We start from the raw sequence: 10,450 nt of genomic DNA on the forward strand, positions 1-10,450 counted from the left end.
CTCCTGTGTTAAATGACATACTGTAGTCTACACCTATTCCCTCCTGTGTTAAATGACATACTGTAGTCTACACCTATTCCCTCCCTGTAAGCAAATGTATATCTGTAGTCTACACCTATTCTCCTGTGTTAAAATGACATACTGCCCACACCTGAGTTCCTCCTGTGTTAAATGACATACTGTAGTCTACACCTGAGTTCCCCTCCTGCAGTTAAATGACATACTGTAGTCTATACCTATTGCCTCCTGTGTTAAATGACATACTGTAGTCTACACCTATTCCTCCTGTGCTAAATGACATACTGTAGTCTACACCTATTCCTTCTGTGTTAAATGACATACTGTAGTCTACACTTATTCCTCCGGTGTTAAATGACATACTGTAGTCTACACTCTATTCCCTACTGTGTTAAATTACATACTGTAGTCTACACTTATTCCTCCGGGGTGTTAAATGACATACTGTAGTCTACACCTATTCCCTCCTGTCTTAAATGACATACTGTAGTCTACACCTATTCCCTACTGTAAATTACATACTGTAGTCTACACTTATTCTCCTATGTAAAATGACATACTGTAGTCTACACCTATTCCCTCCTGTGTTAAATTACATACTGTAGTCTACACCTATTCCCTCCTGTGTTAAATTACATACTGTAGTCTACAATCTATTCCTCCTATGTTAAATGACATACTGTAGTCTACACCTATTCCTCCGGTGTTAAATGACATACTGTAGTCTACACCTATTCCTCCTGTCTTAAATGACCTATTTATTCCCTACTGTGTTAAATTACATACTGTAGTCTACACTTATTCCCTCCGGTGTTAAATGACATACTGTAGTCTACACCTATTCCCTCCTGTGTTAAATGACATACTGTAGTCTACACCTATTCCCCTCCTGTCTTAAATGACATACTGTGTCCACCTATTCCCTACTGTGTTAAATTACATACTGTAGTCTACACTTATTCCTCCGGTGTTAAATGACATACTGTAGTCTACACCTATTCCTCCTGTGTTAAATTACATACTGTAGTCTACACCTATTCCCTCCTGTGTTAAATTACATACTGTGGTCTACACCTATTCCCTCCTATGTTAAATGACATACTGTAGTCTACACCTATTCCCTCCTGTGTTAAATTACATACTGTAGTCTACACCTATTCCCTCCTGTGTTAAATCCCTCTCCTTCTCCTTTATCTTCTCAACAACCTCAGTGAGAAATATGATCTGGCTTGGTCTGGTCTGACATGTCTTCTTCCTGCTGGCTGTCAGAACACAAAGCCTGCAGCTATAATACAGTTGTTTTGGCCAACTAGGGGAAGAGGAACATGGAGAACAAGGGACATGGAGTACTTATTTCCCTTTGCTGAGGGAGACTTACTAGAGCCAGTACATGGGAAGACTTTAATAGACGCACGCAAGAACACACACCAGAGACCACAAGAGACTGAAATGGAGCTGTTTATTTGAGATGATTCAGAAAGAAGATATTGTGAGAATCTGTGGTTTCTCACTCTCCTGACTACATACATGATTTCCACTGTAATACGTAGTAGAGAACAATGCTATTACACAATCTGAAACAGTTTTTATAAAACCAGAACAGCACATCTGTGATGGTGACAAACAAAAGCACGATCCAGGCTGAACCATCTATAACCAGATAGTAACTATAGTACAGTAATAACTTCACTATAATAGACAGCAGCAAAAGAAAGCTTAAATAACATTATAATACTTCATCATAAGATAATATCTAGTCAAGTTTTCCTATAGTTGTATGACATATTGTAACGAACAGATGTAGGCTAACATCTGTTTAGTCTAGTTAGGCAGAGGACAGCTTGGGGGCTCTTAGACCTGTTGAGACTTGATGCCACCCCTTTCTTTTCCATTCCATTCTACATAGCTGTGTGTGTGTGTGTGTGTGTGTGTGTGTGTGTGTGCGCGCGCGCAGGCACGTGCATGTGTCTGTTTTCAGTCTTACGACTCCCAGAGAATCACTTGTGTTTACAACTTGTTCTTTACTGTTGTTGAACTTTAACCTCTTCAGTCCCTTATACACACACACACCGCTAACCCTGTTTTCATAGGAGGCAAGTCCCCTTCCAGTTACTAAGCAGACCTGGTACATATCCTCTGCCCATAAAATAAAACCATACAATGTTTCTATATTTTGGAAAAATCAAAAACAGAAGCATGATTAAAAACAAATCCTATGAAAATACTAACATAGTATCATTTTTTCAGCGCTGTAAAATCCAGTTACAAAATACAATTTCAGTCCATACAATATTTAACAAGACTGTTTGTTGTTATGGTAACACCCTGGGCCCCGAGCCATAAAGACCCCTGACCTTTCAAAATCATTAATTGGCTGATTTAGATTTATTTTGATGAGCTATCCGTTGGCATATGTGACATTTCCACAGTGGGGCTCCATTGATTCCTCAACACTAATATGTTTCAGTCTGTTTGGGTTTCTTTGACACCACCCGATTGTTTAAATGTCTGGGTCTGTGTCCCAAATGGCAACCTATTCCTATGTAGTGCACTCCTTTTCACTAAGGGCCCATAGAACTGTGTTCAAAAGTAACCAATAGGGTGCCATTTGGGACACAAACCCAGACATTTAAACAACCGTGTGGTGTTTGAGAAACCCAAACACACTGAAACATATAATTGCCTGGGTTATTTCTGTTCTAGAGTGGTACTGAAGGTTATGCCCTCTCACCAAGCCACGCTTCATAGAGCACATATAACTGGTCCAGCAGCACACAGGCTGTAGAGAGAGAAGGCCATCTATATGTAACACTCACAGTGAGCTAACACACTGCTGTTCTACCAATGATGTATAGTACCAGCTACAGTGACTGTAATGACGTTCAGCTACAGTGACTGTAATGACGTTCAGCTACAGTGACTGTAATGACGTTCAGCTACAGTGACTGTTCACGTTCAGCTACAGTGACTGTAATGACGTTCAGCTACAGTGACTGTAATGACTTTCAGCTACAGTGACTGTAATGACGTTCAGCTACAGTGACTGTAATGACGTTCAGCTACAGTGACTGTAATGACTTTCAGCTACAGTGACTGTAATGACGTTCAGCTACAGTGACTGTAATGACTTTCAGCTACAGTGACTGTAATGACTTTCAGCTACAGTGACTGTAATGACTTTCAGCTACAGTGACTGTAATGACTTTCAGCTACAGTGACTGTAATGACTTTCAGCTACAGTGACTGTAATGACGTTCAGCTACAGTGACTGTAATGACTTTCAGCTACAGTGACTGTAATGACTTTCAGCTACAGTGACTGTAATGACGTTCAGCTACAGTGACTGTAATGACTTTCAGCTACAGTGACTGTAATGACTTTCAGCTACAGTGACTGTAATGACTTTCAGCTACAGTGACTGTAATGACTTTCAGCTACAGTGATGACGCTAAGTGACTGTAATTTCAGCTACAGTGACTGTAATGACTTTCAGCTACAGTGACTGTAATGACTTTCAGCTACAGTGACTGTAATGACGTTCAGCTACAGTGACTGTAATGACTTTCAGCTACAGTGACTGTAATGACTTTCAGCTACAGTGACTGTAATGACTTTCAGCTACAGTGACTGTAATGACGTTCAGCTACAGTGACTGTAATGACTTTCAGCTACAGTGACTGTAATGACTTTCAGCTACAGTGACTGTAATGACTTTCAGCTACAGTGACTGTAATGACGTTCAGCTACAGTGACTGTAATGACTTTCAGCTACAGTGACTGTAATGACGTTCAGCTACAGTGACTGTAATGACTTTCAGCTACAGTGACTGTAATGACGTTCAGCTACAGTGACTGTAATGAGTGCGTTCAGCTACAGTGACTGTAATGACTTTCAGCTACAGTGACTGTAATGACGTTCAGCTACAGTGACTGTAATGACGTTCAGCTACAGTGACTGTAATGACGTTCAGCTACAGTGACTGTAATGACTTTCAGCTACAGTGACTGTAATGACTTTCAGCTACAGTGACTGTAATGACTTTCAGCTACAGTGACTGTAATGACGTTCAGCTACAGTGACTGTAATGACTTTCAGCTAGTGACTGTAATGACTTTCAGCTACAGTGACTGTAATGACTTTCAGCTACAGTGACTGTAATGACTTTCAGCTACAGTGACTGTAATGACTTTCAGCTACAGTGACTGTAATGACGTTCAGCTACAGTGACTGTAATGACTTTCAGCTACAGTGACTGTAATGACGTTCAGCTACAGTGACTGTAATGACTTTCAGCTACAGTGACTGTAATGACGTTCAGCTACAGTGACTGTAATGACTTTCAGCTACAGTGACTGTAATGACGTTCAGCTACAGTGACTGTAATGACTTTCAGCTACAGTGACTGTAATGACGTTCAGCTACAGTGACTGTAATGACTTTCAGCTACAGTGACTGTAATGACGTTCAGCTACAGTGACTGTAATGACGTTCAGCTACAGTGACTGTAATGACGTTCAGCTACAGTGACTGTAATGACGTTCAGCTACAGTGACTGTACATGACTGTTCAGCTACAGTGACTGTAATGACTTTCAGCTACAGTGACTGTAATGACGTTCAGCTACAGTGACTGTAATGACTTTCAGCTACAGTGACTGTAATGACTTTCAGCTACAGTGACTGTAATGACGTTCAGCTACAGTGACTGTAATGACTTTCAGCTAGTGACTGTAATGACTTTCAGCTACAGTGACTGTAATGACTTTCAGCTACAGTGACTGTAATGACTTTCAGCTACAGTGACTGTAATGACTTTCAGCTACAGTGACTGTAATGACTTTCAGCTACAGTGACTGTAATGACTTTCAGCTACAGTGACTGTAATGACTTTCAGCTACAGTGACTGTAATGACGTTCAGCTACAGTGACTGTAATGGCGTTCAGCTACAGTGACTGTAATGTGACTGTAATGACTTTCAGCTACAGTGACTGTCAAGCCCTCTCTCTCTCTCAGCCCTCTCCCAGCCCTCTCCCCCTCTCTCTACAGTGACTGTAATGACTTTCAGCTAGCCCCCCTCAGTCTCTCTCTCTCAGTAGCCCTCTCTCAGCCCCTCTCTCTCTCTCTCTCTCAGCCCCCTCTCTCAGCCCCTCTCCTCTCTCTCAGCCCTCTCTCTCTCAGCCCTCTCTCAGCCCTCTCATCCCTCTCTCAGCCCTCTCTCAGCCCTCTCTCAGCCCTCTCTCAGCCCTCTCTCAGCCCTCTCCCCCTCTCTCTCAGCCCTCTCTCAGCCCTCTCTCAGCCCTCTCTCAGCCCCCTCTCTCAGCCCCCTCTCTCTCAGCCCTCTCTCAGCTCCTCAGCCCTCTCTCAGCCCTCTCTCAGCCCCCTCTCAGCCCTCTCTCTCTCAGCCCTCTCCCAGCCCTCTCTCAGCCCTCTCCCCCTCTCTCTCAGCCCTCTCTCTCATCTCTCTCAGCCCTCTCTCAGCCCTCTCTCTCTCAGCCCTCTCTCAGCCCTCTCTCAGCCCTCTCTCAGCCCCCTCTCTCTCTCAACCCCCTCTTTTCTCTCTCCACTCTGAGTCTTCAGTCTGGGGAGGAAGAGGTGTAACAGCCCTGGCCAGCACCCAACTTCCCTCCACAAACAAGACCTCTACAACCAACCCATTAACCCCTCCCACTGACTCACGTCTATCTACCCCTTGTTTTTTCAGTATTTCTCTTTCTAAAACAACGACAGTTCATTTACATATGGCCTACACATGAGCTAGTCCTGTAGACGGGAGGGCTTGTAGCCACAACTCTGTGAATCAACTTAAGTTTTGACTACACGTCTCTACCCACCCTTCTTCTGTTCTTTCAGTCGTTCGGTCTTTCTGTCCCATTTCTAAAACAACGACAGTTCTACTGTGAAACCAAATGGTTACGAACATGAACAAGTCCTAGTTGTTTCGACTCGGGAGACTGCGTGGTCACAGCTCTACATATTCGTCGCAAGACCCACTGGCTCCAGGCCGTCTACAAGGCCATGCTAGGTAAAGCTCCGCCTTATCTCAGTTCACTGGTCACGATGGCAACACCCATCCGTAGCACGCGCTCCAGCAGGTGTATCTCACTGATCATCCCTAAAGCCAACACCTCATTCGGCCGCCTTTCGTTCCAGTACTGCCTGTGACTGGAACGAATTGCAAAAATCGCTGAAGTTGGAGACCTTTATCTCCCTCACCAACTTCAAACATCAGCTATCTGAGCAGCTAACCGTTCGCTGCAGCTGTACATAATCTATTGGTAAATAGCCCACCCATTTTCACCTACCTCATCCCCACAGTTTTTATTTATTTACATTTCTGCTCTTTTGCACACCAATATCTCTACCTGTACATGATCATTTATCAATCCAGTGTTAATCTGCAATATTGTAATTATTCGCCTACCTCCTCATGCCTTTTGCACACATTGTATATAGACTCCCCTTTTTTTCTACTGTGTTATTGACTTGTTATTTGTTTACTCCATGTGTAACTCTGTGTTGTCTGTTCACACTGCTATGCTTTATCTTGGCCAGGTCGCAGTTGTAAATGAGAACTTGTTCTCAACTAGCCTACCTGGTTAAATAAAGGTGAAATAATATTTTTTTTTTTTTAAATCGCCACCCTATAGTTGTCTCATGTGGTGAGTTTGGTTGGTTATCTATCTGTTCCTCCATAAACCTTCAGGAAATACAGTACATGATAACATAGCACTAATAAAGGCACTTCCTGTGGACGGCCCATACAGTAGACTTATATCAATACACACGGTTTGCTCTTCAACCTTCCCGCTGTGATACTGAACAATAGATGTCCTGCTGGATTAGGACAAATATCACGTATGGCATTCATGTCAATTCAATCAAGCAATACTATTATACAGTACCATTCCTTGAAGGGTACATACACCTCAGTACGTCTTGAAATGACCAAAACACACAGGCAATATATGTCTGTTTCAACAATATAAATAGATAACACACGGTAATCATTAGGTTGAGATAACATGAACAGTAGTCCTAACTGTCTGTTACATTGAGATAACATGAACAGTATACTGTCTGTTACATGAGATAACATGAACAGTAGTCCTAACTGTCTGTTACATTGAGATAACATGAACACTAGTCCTAACTGTCTGTTACATTGAGATAACATGAACAGTAGTCCTAACTGTCTGTTACATTGAGATAACATGAACAGTAGTCCTAACTGTCTGTTACATTGAGATAACATGAACAGTAGTCCTAACTGTCTGTTACATTGAGATAACATGAACAGTAGTCCTAACTGTCTGTTACATTGAGATAACATGAACAGTAGTCCTAACTGTCTGTTACATTGAGATAACATGAACAGTAGTCCTAACTGTCCGTTACATTGAGATAACATGAACAGTAGTCCTAACTGTCTGTTACATTGAGATAACATGAACAGTAGTCCTAACTGTCTGTTACATTGAGATAACATGAACAGTAGTCCTAACTGTCTGTTACATTGAGATAACATGAACAGTAGTCCTAACTGTCTGTTACATTGAGATAACATGAACAGTAGTCCTAACTGTCTGTTACATTGAGATAACATGAACAGTAGTACTAACTGTCCGTTACATTGAGATAACATGAACAGTAGTCCTAACTGTCTGTTACATTGAGATAACATGAACAGTAGTCCTAACTGTCTGTTACATTGAGATAACATCAACAGTAGTCCTAACTGTCTGTTACATTGAGATAACATGAACAGTAGTCCTAACTGTCTGTTACATTGAGATAACATGAACAGTAGTCCTAACTGTCTGTTACATTGAGATAACATGAACAGTAGTCCTAACTGTCTGTTACATTGAGATAACATGAACAGTAGTCCTAACTGTCTGTTACATTGAGATAACATGAACAGTAGTCCTAACTGTCTGTTACATTGAGATAACATGAACACTAGTCCTAACTGTCTGTTACATTGAGATAACATGAACAGTAGTCCTAACTGTCTGTTACATTGAGATAACATGAACAGTAGTCCTAACTGTCTGTTACATTGAGATAACATGAACAGTAGTCCTAACTGTCTGTTACATTGAGATAACATGAACAGTAGTCCTAACTGTCCGTTACATTGAGATAACATGAACAGTAGTCCTAACTGTCCGTTACATTGAGATAACATGAACAGTAGTCCTAACTGTCTGTTACATTGAGATAACATGAACAGTAGTCCTAACTGTCTGTTACATTGAGATAACATGAACAGTAGTCCTAACTGTCCATTACATTGAGCTTCACCACAGCATGGTTTGTGACTCTGAATGACATACAACACAATATTTATTTAGCTTTGTTGAACATATAAAGATTTACAGCAGCACTGTCTCTGAGAGGGTAGATTCAGTACATTAAGGTGGCTGGGATGCCCAGTTCACAACACACCTGGCCAGTCCTAACCCAGAAATGAAGGTTCAAGTGTGTGTCTGTCCTTCCCATGTCCCTTCCCTTCCAAACTCCCAACTCCACCTCCTCTAGGTCAGATTGCTGCTGATGTCCAGGGTGTGTTGGTAGACCTGTCTGGGTCATATCATCCATGTCCCCTAGCAGAGAGAAGCTGCCGTCATCCCCAGGAGACCCTGGTGTCCCTCGGGTCCCCACCTTCCCCCATGGAGCCCCCTGCAGCCGTCTGGAGCCCCCGTCTGAAGCCTGCCAGCTGGAGTAGATCCTCAGCCGACATACAGGCCCTGACGTGTGGCTGCGGGGACGAGGGAGACCAATCCATTCCCATTAAGGGGGGAACACTGGAGAGACCCATCTCCTCACAGACAATACTGGAGGGTTTACTCTGGCTGCGAGAGAGGCCTGAGTCCCCTGGAGTCTCTCCGTGGAAGCTCATATTGGACAAGCCACTGTGGAAGGAAGTGGAGTTGCCGTACTTCCCATTACGCTTCAATATGCCCTTTCTCCCCATGGACCTCTTTGTTGGTGAGCTGGCGGGTGGGGTCATGGAGGTGCTGCCCCTAGCAGTTCAGAGGACTCACTGCGCTCCGGGGAGGAGTAGTAGCCAGACTCCCGCTGCTGGTTGTTCTTCAGGATGCCCTTCTTGGGGAGGATGGGCACCATTTTGGCCGGCGAGACCCCCAGGCGATCCTGATCATCGTCCTCCTCCTCATCCCTCTCGGGGCTGGAGGGCAGCTCCCTTCCCTCGTGGAAGTGCAGGGAGCGACTCAGCTCGATCTCCCCAGGCTGTGGGACCTCTGCTCAGACACATGCATCTTCAGGATCCCCTTGGGCCTCTTCAGTCCTGGTTTGTCTTTGTCTTCCCACGCGGTGTGATGGTGGAGCGCTCCGCTATCATTCTCCTTCCTGGACTTCCTCAGGCGCTGGCGGCCAGCATGGGGGTACGGCGGGGTGTTCCGAGCGGGGAGGCTTGACCAGCGCCACCCTGGGTGACTCTGTGGTGCGGTTCTGCCAGTCGATAAAGCGTGCTAGCGTTGGAGAAGAGATGCAGCCACTGTTGTCCTTCTGGACGTCACAGTCACACACAGTGGTCTTCCAGCCCCAATTGACCCACCAGTGGTTGGCGATGTCTTCCACCGTGGCTCGACGCTCCGGGTTAACCATCAACATCCAGCGGATCAGACCACGAGCATCTGGGAGAGAGTGGAAGGTGAGGCGGACAGAGATTTTAGCAGCAATCTATGGCATTATTTAACAGACAGAGAGAGAGAGGAGACAAACAGAGAGAGAGGAGACAAACAGAGAGAGAGGAGACAAACAGAGAGAGCTACAGAGAAAGAGAGCTACAGAGAGAGAGCTACAGAAGAGAGAGCTACAGAGAGAGAGAGCTACAGAGAGAGAGAGAGCTACAGAGAGAGAGCTACAGAGAGAGCTACAGAGAGAGAGCTACAGAGAGAGACAGCTACAGAGAGAGAGGCGACAGCTACAGAGAGAGAGAGAGGAGACAGCTACAGAGAGAGAGAGAGGAGACAGCTACAGAGAGAGAGAGAGAGAGAGAGAGAGAGAGAGAGAGAGAGAAGAGACAGCTACAGAGAGATCTACAGAGAGAGAGGAGACAGCTACAGAGAGAGGAGACAGCTACAGAGAGAGAGAGGAGACAGCTACAGAGAGAGAGAGAGAGACAGCTACAGAGAGAGAGAGGAGACAGCTACAGAGAGAGAGAGGAGACAGCTACAGAGAGAGATCTACAGAGAGAGCTACAGAGAGAGAGCTACAGAGAGAGAGCTACAGAGCGAGAGAGCTACAGCGAGAGAGAGGAGACAGCTACAGAGAGAGAGAGGAGACAGCTACAGAGAGAGAGAGGAGACAGCTACAGAGAGAGAGAGGCGACAGCTACAGAGAGAGAGAGAGGGGGAGGGACAGCTACAGAGAGAGAAAGAGAGAGACAGCTACACAGAGAGAGAG

General features: G+C 44.4%; 1 pseudogene; it reads right to left on the reverse strand.

Annotated features, from left to right (window-relative positions):
* Positions 1–7,110: 7,110 nt before the first annotated feature.
* Positions 7,111–9,724, reverse strand: LOC135538417 (NUAK family SNF1-like kinase 1; annotated as a pseudogene).
* Between the last annotated feature and the right edge of the window lie 726 nt (positions 9,725–10,450).

This window comes from Oncorhynchus masou, unplaced genomic scaffold (genome assembly GCF_036934945.1).
Source record: "Oncorhynchus masou masou isolate Uvic2021 unplaced genomic scaffold, UVic_Omas_1.1 unplaced_scaffold_9603, whole genome shotgun sequence".
NCBI lineage: Eukaryota > Metazoa > Chordata > Actinopteri > Salmoniformes > Salmonidae > Oncorhynchus > Oncorhynchus masou.